Genomic DNA, 15,674 nt, shown 5'->3' with positions numbered 1-15,674 from the left:
ATTCATAACTAAAAATGATGGAGTTTAACCAGTGCCTTTATATGATGAGTAGTGCATGATGATTCTTTGAGGTTGATCTGTTGCATTTTAGTGTTAATGTGAATATAGTTGCATGTCATATAGTTGCATGTCATATGGTTGCATGTTCATGGCATACTATGACTCGAGTTATTTTATTTCAAGTTAAACATGATGATAATTCAACTTGAACATAATGTTGATCGAGTCATGGTGCCACCGAATCAAGCTTCCCAGTGCAACCACACTTGCCTTATGGGGGGTCCTAACTGGGTCTATTGCCATGCCTCTCGCCGGTGCCTCCAAAGAGGAAAGGTTATGCGCGGGCGCTACCTTGGCCGGGTAGGACCGCATAAGCCTTGTGTGCCTGTAGTTGTTGTAGCCGGCTTGTCCCCGTTAGGGACCGTTTATTGTTTTTCCATGACGGTGGCCATTGGATGTCATTGGTTGACATCGGGGCCACCCAGGAGTTAGCCCAAAGGGAAGTTTGTGGCCGAGAGAGTTGAAGGAAATATGCCCTAGAGGCAATAATAAAGTTATTATCTCCTCATATCATGATAAATATTTATTATTCATGCTAGAATTGTATTAACCGGAAACATAATACATGTGTGAATACATAGACAAACATAGTGTCACTAGTATGCCTCTACTTGACTAGCTGGTTGATCAAAGATGGTTGAGTTTCCTAACCATAGACATGAGTTGTCATTTGATTAACGGGATCACATCATTAGGAGAATGATGTGATTGACTTGACCCGTTCCATTAGCTTAGCACTTGATCGTTTAGTATGTTGCTATTGCTTTCTTCATGACTTATACATGTTCCTACAACTATGAGATTATGCAACTCCTGTTTGCCGAAGGAACACTTTGTGTGCTACCAAACGTCACAACGTAACTGGGTGATTATAAAGGAGCTGTACAAGTGTCTCCAAAGGTACATGTTGAGTTGGCGTATTTCGAGATTAGGATTTGTCACTCCGATTGTCAGAGAGGTATCTCTGGGCCCTCTCGGTAATGCACATCACTATAAGCCTTGCAAGCAATGTAGCTAATGAGTTAGTTATGGAATGATGCATTACGTAACGAGTAAAGAGACTTGCCGGTAACAAGATTGAACTAGGTATTGAGATACTGACGATCGAATCTCGGGCAAGTAACATACCGATGACAAAGGGAACAACTTCTGGTGTTATGCGGTTTGACCGATAAAGATCTTCGTAGAATATGTGGGAGCCAATATGAGCATCTAGGTTCCACTATTGGTGATTGACAGGAGACGTGTCTCGGTCATGTTTACATAGTTCTCGAACCTATAGGGTCCGCACGCTTAAAGTTAGATGACGATTATATTATGAGTTCATATGTTTTGATGTATCGAAGATAGTTCGGAGTCCCGGATGTGATCGCGAACATGACTAGGAGTCTCGAAATGGTCGAGACATGAAGATTGATATATTGGACGACTATATTCGGACACCGGAATGGTTCCGGGGGTTATCGGATGTATACCAGAGTACCGGGGGGTTACCAGAACCCCCCGGGGGGTTAATGGGCCACATGGGCCCAAAGTGGAGCACAGGAGGAGCGGCCAGGGCAGGCCACGCGCCCCCTCCCCCTCTAGTCCGAATAGGACAAGGAGGGGGGGCGCCCCCCTTTCCTTCCTCTCCTCTCTCCCTTCCTTCCCCCTCTCCTACTTGGACAAGGAAAGGAGGGAGTCCTACTCCCGGTGGGAGTAGGACTCCTCCCTGGCGCGCCTCCTCCTAGCCGGCCCCCCCTCCCCCTTGATCGTTTATATACGGGTGCTACCTCTTGAGCACTGCGTTGGATTTCCCCGAAGAGGAGAGGATGATGCAGCAAAGTAGCGTAAGTATTTCCCTCAGTTTTTGAGAACCAAGGTATCAATCCAGTAGGAGACCACGCACAAGTCCCTCGTACCTACACAAAATGATAGCTACTCGCAACCAACGCGATTAGGGGTTGTCAATCCCTTCAGGTCACTTACGAGAGTGAGATCTGATAGAGATGATAAATAATATTTTTGGTATTTTTGATAGATAGATGCAAAGTAAAAAGTAAAAGGCAAAGTAAAAAACAAAGCAAGTAAATAAAGTGATAGAGATTGATATGATGAGAATAGACCCGGGGGCCATAGGTTTCACTAGTGGCTTCTCTCAGGAGCATAGACATTCTACAGTGAGTGAACAAATTACTGTTGAGCAATTCACAGAATTGAGCATAATTATGAGTATATCTAGGTAATGATCATGTATATAGGCATCACGTCCAAGACAAGTAGATCGAAACGATTCTGCATCTACTACTATTACTCCACTCATTGACCGCTATCCAGCATGCATCTAGAGTATTAAGTTAAAACCAGAGTAACGCCTTAAGCAAGATGACATGATTTAGAGGGATAAATTCATGCAATATGATAAAAGTCCCATCTTGTTATCCTCGATGGCAACAATACAATACGTGCCTTGCAACCCTTTCTGTCACTGGGTAAGGACACCGCAAGATTGAACCCAAAGCTAAGCACTTCTCCCATTGCAAGAACTACCAATCTAGTTGGCCAAACCAAAAGGATAATTCAAAGAGACTTACAAAGATAACTCAATCATACATAAAAGAATTCAGAGAAGAATCAAATATTTTCCATAGATAAGCTGGATCATAAACCCACAATTCATCGGTCTCAACAAACACTCCGCAAAAAGAAGATTACATCGAATAGATCTCCACAAGAGAGGGGGAGAACATTGTATTGAGATCCAAAAAGAGAGAAGAAGCCATCTAGCTACTAGCTATGGACCCGAAGGTCTAAAGTAAACTACTCACACTTCATCGGAGGGGCTATGGTGTTGATGTAGAAGCCCTCCATGGTGGATGCCCCCTCCGGCGGAGCTCCGGAACAGGCCCCAAGATGGGATCTCGTGGATACAGAAGGTTGCGGCGGTGGAATTAGGTTTTTGGCTCCTGTTCTGATCGTTCGGGGGTACGTAGGTATATATAGGAGGAAGGAGTACGTCGGTGGAGCAACAGGGGGCCCACGAGGTAGGGGGTGCCCAGGGGGGCGCGCCCTCCACCCTCGTGACCGCCTCTGGCACTTCTTGGAGTAGGGTCCAAGTCTCCTAGATCACGTTCGGTGAGAAAATCACGTTCTCGAAGGTTTTATTCCGTTTGGACTCCGTTTGATATTTCGTTTCTTCGAAACACTGAAATAGGCAAAAAAACAGCAATTCTGGGCTGGGCCTCCGGTTAATAGGTTAGTCCCAAAAATAATATAAAAGTGGAAAATAAATCCCAATATAGTCCAAAACAGTAGATAAAGTAGCATGGAGCAATCAAAAATTATAGATACGTTGGAGACGTATCAGGCATCCCCAAGCTTAATTCCTGCTCGTCCTCGAGTAGGTAAATGATAAAAAAGAATTTTTGATGCGGAGTGATACTTTGGCATAATTTCAATGTAAATCTTCTTAATTGTGATATGAATATTTAGATCCAAAGATTCGAGAAAAAAGTTCATATTGACATAAAGAAAATAATACTTCAAGCATACTAATCAAAGCAATCATGTCTTCTCAAAATAACATGGCCAAAGAAAGTTATCCCTACAAAATCATATAGTCTGGCTATGCTCCATCTTCCCCACACAAAATATTTAAATCATGCACAACCCCGATGACAAGCCAAGCAATTGTTTCATACTTATGACATTCTCAAAACTTTTTCAATCTTCACGCAATACATGAGCGTGAGCCATGGATATAGCACTATGTGGAATAGAATGGTGGTTGTGGAGAAGACAAAAAGGAGGGAAGATAGTCTCACATCAACTAGGCGTATCAAAGGGCTATGGAGATGCCCATCAATAGATATCAATGTGAGTGAGTAGGGATTGCCATGCAACGGATGCACTAGAGCTATAAGTATATGAAAGCTCTACAAAAGAAACTAAGTGGGTGTGCATCCAACTCGCTTGCTCACGAAGACCTAGGGCATTTTGAGGAAGCCCATCATTGGAATATACAAGCCAAGTTCTATAATGAAAAATTCCCACTAGTATATGAAAGTGAAAAAATGAGAGACTCTCTATCATGAAGATCTTGGTGCTACTTTGAAGCACAAGTGTGGTAAAAGGATAGTAGCATTGTCCCTTCTCTCTTTTTCTCTCATTTTTTTTGTTTGGGCTTTTCTCCTTTTTTTTATGGCCTCCTTTTTTTATTTCGTCCGGAGTCTCATCCCGACTTGTGGGGGAATCATGGTCTCCATCATCCTTCCTCACTTGGGGCAATGCTCTAATAATGATGATCATCACACTTTTATTTTTCTTACAACTCAACAATTACAACTCGATACTTAGAACAAAGTATGACTCTATATGAATGCCTCCGGCGGTGTACCGGGATATGCAATGAATCATGAGTGACATGTATGGAAGAATTATGAACGATGGCCTTGCCACAAATACGATGTCAACTACATGATCATGCTAGCAATATGACAATGATGGAGCGTGTCATAATAAACAGAATGGTGGAAAGTTGCATGGCAATATATCTCGGAATGGCTATGGAAATGCCATGATAGGTAGGTATGGTGGCTATTTTGAGGAAGGTATATGGTGGGTGTATGATACCGGCGAAAAGTGCGCGGTATTAGAGAGGCTAGCAAAGGTGGAAGGATGGGAAAAAGTGTGTATAATCCATGGACTCAACATTACTCATAAAGAACTCATATACTTGTTGCAAAAATCTAGAAGTTAACAAAGCAAAGTATTACGCGCATGCTCCTAGGGGGATAGATTGGTAGGAAAAGACCATCGCTCGTCCCCGACCGCCACTCATAAGGAAGACAATCAATAAATAAATCATGCTCCGAGTTCATCACATAATGGTTCACCATACGTGCATGCTACGGGAATCACAAACTTCAACACAAGTATTCTTTGAATTCACAACTACTTAACTAGCATGACTATAATATCACCATCTTCATATCTCAAAACAATTATCAAGCATCAAACTTATATTAGTATTCAACGCACTCAAAAGAAAGTTTCAAATATCTTGAATACCAAGTATATTAACATTAAGCGAATTACCATGCTATTAAAGACTCTCAAAATAATCTAAGTGAAGCATGAGAGATCAATAGTTTCTTTAAAACAAATCCACCACCGTGCTCTAAAAGATATAAGTGAAGCACTAGAGCAAAAATTATCAAGCTCAAAAGATATAAGTGAAGCACTATGAGCAAAACTATCAAGCTCAAAAGATATAAGTGAAGCACATAGAGTATTCTAACAAATTCCAATTCATGTACGGCTCTCTCAAAAGGTGTGTACAGCAAGGATGATTGTGGTAAACTAACAAGCAAAGACGCAAATAATACAAGACGCTCCAAGCAAAACACATATCATGTGGTGAATAAAAATATAGCTCCAAGTAAATTACCGATGGAAGTGGACGAAAGAGGGGATGCCTTCCGGGGCATCCCCAAGTTTTGACTTTTTGGTGTCCTTGGATTATCTTGGGGGCGCCATGGGAATCCCCAAGCTTAGGCTCTTGCCACTCCTTGTTCCATAATCCATCAAAAGAATTCACCCAAAACTTGAAAACTTCACAACACAAAACTCAACAGAAATCTCGTGAGCTCCGTTAGAGAAAGAAAAAAAGAACTACTTAAGGTACTGTAATGAACTCATTCTTTATTTATATTGGTGTTAAACCTACTGTATTACAACCTCTCTATGGATTATAAACTATTTTACTAGCCATAGATTCATCAAAATAAGCAAACAACACCCGTAAAACAAAATCTGTCAAAAACAGAATAGTCTGTAGCAATCTGTAACTAACACAAACTTCTGGAACTCTAAAAATTCTAATAAAATAGGAAGTCCTGGCAAATTTGTTTATTGAACAGCAGCAAAAAGAATCAACGGAAAATCACGTTCCTGTAATTTAACAAAATTATATTCGTGCGCGCAAAGTTTCTGTTTTTCAGCAGAATCAAATCAACTATCATCGTAGGTTATCCTATAGGTTCTACTTGACACAAACACTAATTGCAAGATAAAACCACATCCAAACAGAGGCTAGATGGATTATTTATTCCTAAACAGAAGCAAAAACAAAAAACACAAAAATAAAATTGGGTTGCCTCCCAACAAGCGCTATCGTTTAACGCCCCTAGCTAGGCATAAAAGCAAGGATAGATCTAGGTATTGCCATCTTTGGTAGGCAATCCATAAGTGGCTCTCATGATAGATTCATATGGTAATTTTATTTTCTTTCTAGGGAAGTGTTCCATGCCCTTCTTTAGGGGAAATTGGAATCGAATATTCCCTTCCTTCATATCAATAATTGCAACAATCATTCTAAGGAAAGGTCTACCAAGAATAATAGGACATGAAGGATTGCAATCTATATCAAGAACGATAAAATCTACGGGCACATAATTCCTATTTGCAATAATAAGAACATCATTAATTATTCCCATAGGTTTTTTAATAGTGGAATCCGCAAGATGCAAGTTTAGAGAGCAATCATCAAAATCACGGAAATCTAGCAAATCACACAAAGCTTTGGGAATAGTAGAGACACTAGCACCCAAATCACACAAAGCATGAAACTCATAATCTTTAATTTTAATTTTAATAGTAGATTCCCACTCATAGAGTTTTCTAGGGATAGAAACTTTCAACTCAAGTTTTTCTTCATAAGATTGCAGCAAGGCATCAACAATGTGTTCGGTAAAGGCCTTATTTTGACTATAAGCATGAGGAGAATCTAGCACGGATTGCAACAAGGAAATACAACCAATTAAAGAGCAATTTTTATAATTAAATTCCTTGAGATCCAAAATAGTGGGTTTAGCAACATCTAGTTTTTTTTTTCAATCCCACTTTCATCAATTTCATCATCAAGATCTAGAGACTCCGAATTCTTAGAACGCCTTCTAGGTAAAGGAAGATCATATTCAGTTTCATCAAGATTCATATTGCAAAACAAAGATTTAACGGGGGACACATCAATAACTTTTAGATCTTCATCTTGACTTTCATAGGAATTCGGTTTAGCGTCCATCTTATTGACTAAGGTAGCTTGCATATCCGAAATTTCAGCGGTCATCTTTTCAAGACGAGCAATTTGGGCCCTTATACCATCAAATTCTTTAGACATATCATCGAGTTCTTTATTAATATAACTCATAAAACTTTTTTGTTCCTTAAGCTTGTTTCTAAAGAAATTACTGTTCTCAAATTGCAAAACCATAGACTTTCTAACATTGCTTTCGATCTCCTCTAGCCTTTTAAGGTGAAGGTCACCAAATCTAGGTAGAGCCATTGCAACAAACATGCAGACTAGCACACGAGCAAACAAACGGACGAGGAAGAAGGCAAACGGGAAAGAGAGGAAGAGATTGGGAAAGAGAGGGCGAATAAAACGGCAGGGGTGAAGTGGGGGAGAGGAAAACAAGAGGCAAATGGCAAATAATGTAATGCGAGAGATAGGGATTGTGATGGGTACTTGGTATTGTTGACTTGCTTGCGTGAGCCTCCCCGGCAACGGCGCCAGAAATTCTTCTTGCTACCTCTTGAGCACTGCGTTGGATTTCCCCGAAGAGGAGAGGATGATGCAGCAAAGTAGCGTAAGTATTTCCCTCAGTTTTTGAGAACCAAGGTATCAATCCAGTAGGAGACCACGCACAAGTCCCTCGTACCTACACAAAATGATAGCTACTCGCAACCAACGCGATTAGGGGTTTTCAATCCCTTCACGATCACTTACGAGAGTGAGATCTCATAGAGATGATAAATAATATTTTTGGTATTTTTGATATATATAGATGCAAAGTGAAAAGTAAAAGGCAAAGTAAAAACAAAACAAGTAATAAAGTAATGGAGATTGATATGATGAGAATAGACCCGGGGGCCATAGGTTTCACTAGTGGCTTCTCTCAACGGCATAGATATTCTACGGTGGGTGAACAAATTACTATTGAGCAATTGACATAATTGAGCATAATTATGAGTATATCTAGGTAATGATCATGTATATAGGCATCACATCCAAGACAAGTAGATCGAAACGATTCTGCATCTACTACTATTACTCCACTCATCGACCGCTATCCAGCATGCATCTAGAGTATTAAGTTTAAAACAGAGTAACGCCTTAAGCAAGATGACATGATGTAGAGGGATAAATTCATGCAATATGATAAAAACGCCATCTTGTTATCCTCGATGGCAACAATACAATACGTGCCTTGCAACCCTTTCTGTCACTAGGTAAGGACACCGCAAGATTGAACCCGAAGCTAAGCACTTCTCCCATTGCAAGAACTACCAATCTAGTTGGCCAAACCAAAAGGATAATTCGTAGAGACTTGCAAAGATAACTCAATCATACATAAAAGAATTCAGAGAAGAATCAAATATTTTCCATAGATAAGTTGGATCATAAACCCACAATTCATCGGTCTCAACAAACACACCGCAAAAAGAAGATTACATCGAATAGATCTCCACAAGAGAGGGGGAGAACATTGTATTGAGATCCAAAAAGAGAGAAGAAGCCATCTAGCTACTAGCTATGGACCCGAAGGTCTGAAGTAAACTACTCACACTTCATCGGAGGGGCTATGGTGTTGATGTAGAAGCCCTCCATGGTGGATGCCCCCTCCGGCGGAGCTCCGGATTAGGCCCCAAGATGGGATCTCGTGGATACAGAAGGTTGCGGTGGTGGAATTAGGTTTTTGGCTCCTGTTCTGATCGTTCGGGGGTATGTAGGTATATATAGGAGGAAGGAGTACATCGGTGGAGCAACAGGGGGCCCATGAGGTAGGTGGGCGTGCCTAGGGGGGCGCACCCTCCACCCTCGTGACCGCCTCTGGCACTTCTTGGAGTAGGGTACAAGTCTCCTGGATCACGTTCGGTGAGAAAATCACGTTCCCGAAGGTTTTCTTCCGTTTGGACTCCGTTTGATATTCCGTTTCTTCGAAACACTGAAATAGGCAAAAAACAGCAATTCTGGGCTGGGCCTCCGGTTAATAGGTTAGTCCCAAAAATAATATAAAAGTGGAAAATAAAGCCCAATATAGTCCAAAACAGTAGATAAAGTAGCATGAAGCAATCAAAAATTATAGATACGTTGGAGACGTATCAAATGGACGAGGGGGCACCTCTAAACAAAACCATTGATCCTTGAGATCTATTAGCCATGTGCGGTGCCCCCCTCCACCATATTACACCTTGATAATATCGTAGCGGTGCTTAGGCGAAGCCCTGCGTCGGTAGAGCATCATCATCGTCACCACGCCGTCGTGCTGACGGAACTCTCCCTCGAAGCTCAGCTGGATCGGAGTTCGAGGGACGTCATCGAGTTGAACGTGTGCTGAACTCGGAGGTGCCGTGTGTTCAGTACTTGATCGGTCGGATCGCGAAGAGTTACGACTACGTCAACCGCGTTGTGCTAACTCTTCCGCTTTCGGTCTACGAGGGTACATGGACAACACTATCCCATCTCATTGCTATGCATCACCATGATCTTGCGTGTGCGTAGGAAAATTTTGAAATTACTACGTTTCTCAACATTGGTATCAGAGCCTGGTTTTATGCGTAGATGTTATATGCACGAGTAGAACACAAGTGAGTTGTGGGTGATACAAGTCATACTGCTTACCAGCATGTCATACTTTGGTTCGGCGGTATTGTTGGATGAAGCGGCCCGGACCGACATTACGCGTACGCTTACGCGAGACTAGTTCTACTGACGTGCTTTGCACATAGGTGGCTGGCGGGTGTCAGTTTCTCCAACTTTAGTTGAACCGAGTGTGGCTACGCTCGGTCACTGAGAAGGTTAAAACAACACTAACTTGACAAACTGTCGTTGTGGTTTTGATGCGTAGGTATGAACGGTTCTTGCTCAGCCCGTAGCAGCCACGTAAAACTTGCAATAACAAAGTAGTGGACGTCTAACTTGTATTTGCAGGGCCTGTTGTGATGTGATATGGTCAAGACGTGATGCTATATTTTATTGTATGAGATGATCATGTTTTGTAACCGAGTTATCGGCAACTGGCAGGAGCCATATGGTTGTCGCTTTATTGTATGCAATGCAATCGCCCTATAATCGCTTTACTTTATCACTAAGCGGTAGCGATAGTCGTAGAAGCAATAGGTAGCGAAACGACAACGATGCTATGATGGAGATCAAGGTGTCGCGCCAGTGACGATGGTGATCATAATGGTGCTTCGAAGATGGAGATCACAAGCACAAGATGATGATGGCCATATCATATCACTTATATTGATTGCATGTGATGTTTATCCTTTATGCATCTTATTTTGCTTTGATTGACAGTAGCATTATAAGATGATCTCTCACTAAATTTCAAGGTATAAGTGTTCTTCCTGAGTATGCACCATTGCGAAAGTTCTTCGTGCTGAGACACCACGTATCGGGTGTGATAGGCTCTACGTTCAAATACAAAGGGTGCAAAATAGTTACACATGCAGAATACTCAGGTTAAACTTGATGAGCCTAGCATATAAAGATATGGCCTCGGAACACTGAGACCGAAAGGTTGAGTGTGAATCATATAGTAGATATGATCAACATAGTTGTGTTCACCATTGAAAACTACTCCATCTCATGTGATGATCGGACATGGTTTAGTTGATTTGGATCACATGACCGCTTAGATGATTAGAGGGATGTCTACCTAAGTGGGGGTTCTTAAGTAATATGATTAATTGAACTTAAATTTATCATGAACTTAGTACCTGATAGTATTTTGCTTGTCTATGTTTGTTGTAGATAGATGGCTCGTTCTGTTGTTCTGTTGAATTTTAATGTGTTCCTTGAGAAAGATAAGTTGAAAGATGATGGTAGCAATTACATGGACTGGGTCCGTAACTTGAGGATTATCCTCATTGCTGCACAGAAAATTACGTCCTGGAAGCAGCGCAGGGTGCTAGGCCTGCTGCAGATGCAACTGACGACGTTAAGAATGTCTGGTAGAGCAAAGCTGATGACTACTCGATAGTTTAGTGTGCCATGCTTTACGACTTAGAACCGGGACTTCAACGATGTTTTGAACGTCATGGAGCATATGAGATGTTCCAGGAGTTGAAGTTAATATTTCAAGAAAATGCCCGGATTGAGAGATATGAAGTCTCCAATAAGTTCTATAGCTGCAAGATGGAAGAGAATAGTTCTGTCAGTGAACATATACTCAAAATGTCTGGGTATAATAATCACTTGATTGAACTGGGAGTTAATCTTCCTGATGATAGTGTCATTGACAGAATTCTTCAATCACTGCCACCAAGCTACAAGAGCTTCGTGATGAACTATAATATGCAAGGGATGAACAAGTCTATTCCCGAGCTCTTCGTAATGCTAAAAGCTATGGAGGTAGAAATCAAAAAGGAGCATCAAGTGTTGATGGTCAACAAGACCACCAGTTTCAAGAAAAAGGGTAAAGGGAAGAAGAAAGGGAACTTCAAGAAGAACGGCAAACAAGTTGCTGCTCAAGAGAAGAAACCCAAGTCTGGACCTAAGCCTGAGACTGAGTGCTTCTACTGCAAGCAGACTGGTCACTGGAAGCGGAACTGCCCCAAGTATTTGGCGGATAAGGATGGCAAGGTGAACAAAGGTATATGTGATATACATGTTACTGATGTGTACCTTACTAATGCTCGCAGTAGCACCTGGGTATTTGATACTGGTTCTGTTGCTAATGTTTGCAACTCGAAACAGGGACTACGGATTAAGCGAAGATTGGCTAAGGATGAGGTGACGATGCGCGCGGGAAATGGTTCCAAAGTGGATGTGATCGCGGTCGGCACGCTACCTCTACATCTACCTTCGGGATTAGTTTTAGACCTGAATAATTGTTATTTGGTGCCAGGGTTGAGCATGAACATTATATCTGGATCTTGTTTGATGCGATACAGTTATTCATTTAAATCAGAGAATAATGGTTGTTCTATTTATATGAGTAATATCTTTTATGGTCATGCACCCTTGAAGAGTGGTCTATTTTTATTGAATCTCGATAGTAGTGATACACATATTCATAATGTTGAAGCCAAAAGATGCAGAGTTGATAATGATAGTGCAACTTATTTGTGGCACTGCCGTTTGGGTCATATTGGTGTAAAGCGCATGAAGAAACTCCATACTGATGGACTTCTGGAATCACTTGATTATGAATCACTTGGTACTTGCGAACCGTGCCTCATGGGCAAGATGACTAAAACGCCGTTCTCCGGACTATGGAGCAAGCAACGGATTTGTTGGAAATCATACATACTAATGTATGTGGTCCAATGAACATTGAGGCTCGCGGCGGGTATCATTATTTTCTCACCTTCACAGATGATTTGAGCAGATATGGGTATATCTACTTAATAAACATAAGTCTGAAACATTTGAAAAGTTCAAAGAATTTCAGAGTGAAGTGGAAAATCATCATAACAAGAAAATAAAGTTTCTATGATCTGATCGTGGAGGAGAATATTTGAGTTACGAGTTTGGTTTACGTTTGAAGCAATGCAGAATAGTTTCGCAACTCATGCCACCCGGAACACCACAACGTAATGGTGTGTCCGAGCGTTTTAATCGTACTTTACTAGATATGGTGCGATCTATGATGTCTCTTACTGATTTACCGCTACCGTTTTGGGGTTATGATTTAGAGACGGCCACATTCACGTTAAATAGGGCACCATCAAAATCTGTTGAGATGACGCCTTATGAACTGTGGTTTGGCAAGAAACCAAAGTTCTCGTTTCTTAAAGTTTGGGGCTGCTATGCTTATGTGAAGAAACTTCAACCAGATAAGCTCGAACCCAAATCGGAGAAATGTGTTTTCATAGGATACCCAAAGGAGACTATTGGGTACACCTTCTATCATAGATCTGAAGGCAAGACTTTTGTTGCTAAATTTGGATCCTTTCTAGAGAAGGAGTTTCTCTCGGAAGAAGTGAGTGGGAGGAAAGTAGAACTTGATGAGGTAACTGTACCTGCTCCCTTATTGGAAAGTGGTTCATCACAGAAACCGGTTCCTGTGACAACTACACCAATTAGTGAGGAAGCTAATGATATTGATGATGAAACTTCAGTCAAGTTACTACCGAACCTCGTAGGTCAACTAGAGTAAGATCCGCACTAGAGTGGTACGATAATCCTATTCTAGAGGTCATGTTACTTGACCATGGCGAACCTACGAACTATGAGGAAGCGATGATGAGCCTAGATTCCGCAAAATGGCTTGAGGCCATGAAATCTGAGATGGGATCCATGTATGAGAACAAAGTATGGACTTTGGTTGACTTGCCCGATGATCGGCAAGCCATCGAGAATAAATGGATCTTCAAGAAGAAGACTGACGCTGATGGTAATGTTACTGTCTACAAAGCTCGACTTATTGCGAAAGGTTTTCGACAAGTTCAAGGGGTTGACCATGATGAGCCTTTCTCACCCGTAGCGATGCTTAAGTCTGTCTGAATCATGTTAGCAATTGCCGCATTTTATGATTATGAAATATGGCAAATGGATGTCAAAACTGCATTCCTGAATGGATTTCTAGAAGAAGAGTTGTATATGATGCAACCAAAAGGTTTTGTCGATTCAAAAGGTGCTAAAAAAGTGTGCAAGCTCCAGCGATCCATTTATGGACTGGTGCAAGCCTCTCGGAGTTGGAATAAACGCTTTGATAGTGTGATCAAAGCATATGGTTTTATACAGACTTTTGGAGAAGCCTGTATTTACAAGAAAGTGAGTGGGAGCTCTGTAGCATTTCTGATATTATATGTAGATGACATATTGTTAATTGGAAATGATATAGAATTTCTGGATAGCATAATAAAAGTTTTTCAATGAAAGACCTCGGTGAAACTGCTTATATATTAGGCATCAAGGAATATAGAGATAGATCAAGACGCTTAATTGGACTTTCAGAAAGCACATACCTTGATAAAGTTTTGAAAAAGTTCAAAATGGATCAAGCAAAGATAGGGTTCTTGCCTGTATTACAAGGTGTGAAGTTGAGTCAGACTCAATGCCCGACCACAACAGAAGATAGAGAGAAAATGAAAGCTGTTCCCTATGCTTCAGCCATAGGCTCTATCATGTATGCAATGTTGTGTACCAGACCTGATGTATGCTTAGCAATAAGTTTAGCAGGGAGGTACCAAAGTAATCCAGGAGTGGATCACTGGACAGCGGTCAAGAATATCCTGAAATACCTAAAAAGGACTAAGGATATGTTTCTCGTTTATGGAGGTGACAAAGAGCTAGTCGTAAATGGTTACGTCGATGCAAGCTTTGACACTGATCCGGACGATTCTAAATTGCAAACTGGATACGTGTTTATATTGAACGGTGGAGCTGTCAGTTGGTGCAGTTCTAAACAAAGTGTCGTGTCTGGATCTACATGTGACGTGGAGTACATAGCTGCTTTAGAAGCAGCAAATGAAGGAGTCTGGATGAAGGAGTTCATATTTGATCTAGGTGTCATACCTAGTGCATCGGGTCCAATGAAAATCTTCTGTGACAATACTGGTGCAATTGCCTTGGCAAAGGAATCCAGATTTCACAAGAGGACCAAGCACATCAAGAGATGCTTCAATTCCATCCGGGACCAAGTCCGGGTGGGAGACATAGAGATTTGCAAGATACATACGGATCTGAATGTTGCAGACCTGTTGACTAAGCCTCTTCCACGAGCAAAACTTGATCAACACCAAGGCTCCATGGGTGTTAGAATCATTACTGTGTAATCTAGATTATTGACTCCAGTGCGAGTGGGAGACTGAAGGAAATATGCCCTAGAGGCAATAATAAAGTTATTATTTATTTCCTTATATCATGATAAATGTTTATTATTCATGCTAGAATTGTATTAACCGGAAACATAATACATGTGTGAATACATAGACAAACATAGTATCACTAGTATGCCTCTACTTGACTAGCTCGTTGATCAAAGATGGTTGAGTTTTCTAACCATAGACATGACTTTTCATTTAATTAGCGGGATCACATCATTAGGAGAATGATGTGATTGACTTGACCCATTCCATTAGCTTAGCACTTGATCGTTTAGTATGTTGCTATTGCTTTCTTCATGACTTATACATGTTCCTACAACTATGAGATTATGCAACTCCCGTTTACCGGAGGAACACTTTGTGTGCTACCAAATGTCACAACGTAACTAGGTGATTATAAAGGAGCTCTACAGGTGTCTCCAAAGGTACATGCTGAGTTGGCGTATTTCAAGATTAGGGTTTGTCACTCCGATTGTCGGAGAGGTATCTCTGGGCCCTCTCGGTAATGCACATCACTATAAGCCTTGCAATCAATGTAGATAATGAGTAAGTTATGGAATGATACCTTACGTAACGAGTAAAGAGACTTGCCGGTAACGAGATTGAACTAGGTATTGAGATACCGACGATCGAATCTCGGGCAAGTAACATATCGATGACAAAGGGAACAACGTATGTTGTTATGCGGTTTGACCGATAAAGATCTTCATATAATATGTGGGAGCCAATATGAGCATCCAGGTTCCGCTATTGGTTACTGACAGGAGACGTGTCTCGGTCATGTCTACATA

This window comes from Triticum aestivum, chromosome 6B (assembly GCF_018294505.1).
Source record: "Triticum aestivum cultivar Chinese Spring chromosome 6B, IWGSC CS RefSeq v2.1, whole genome shotgun sequence".
Lineage (NCBI taxonomy): Eukaryota > Viridiplantae > Streptophyta > Magnoliopsida > Poales > Poaceae > Triticum > Triticum aestivum.
Note: the sequence above shows the minus strand (reverse complement) of the source record.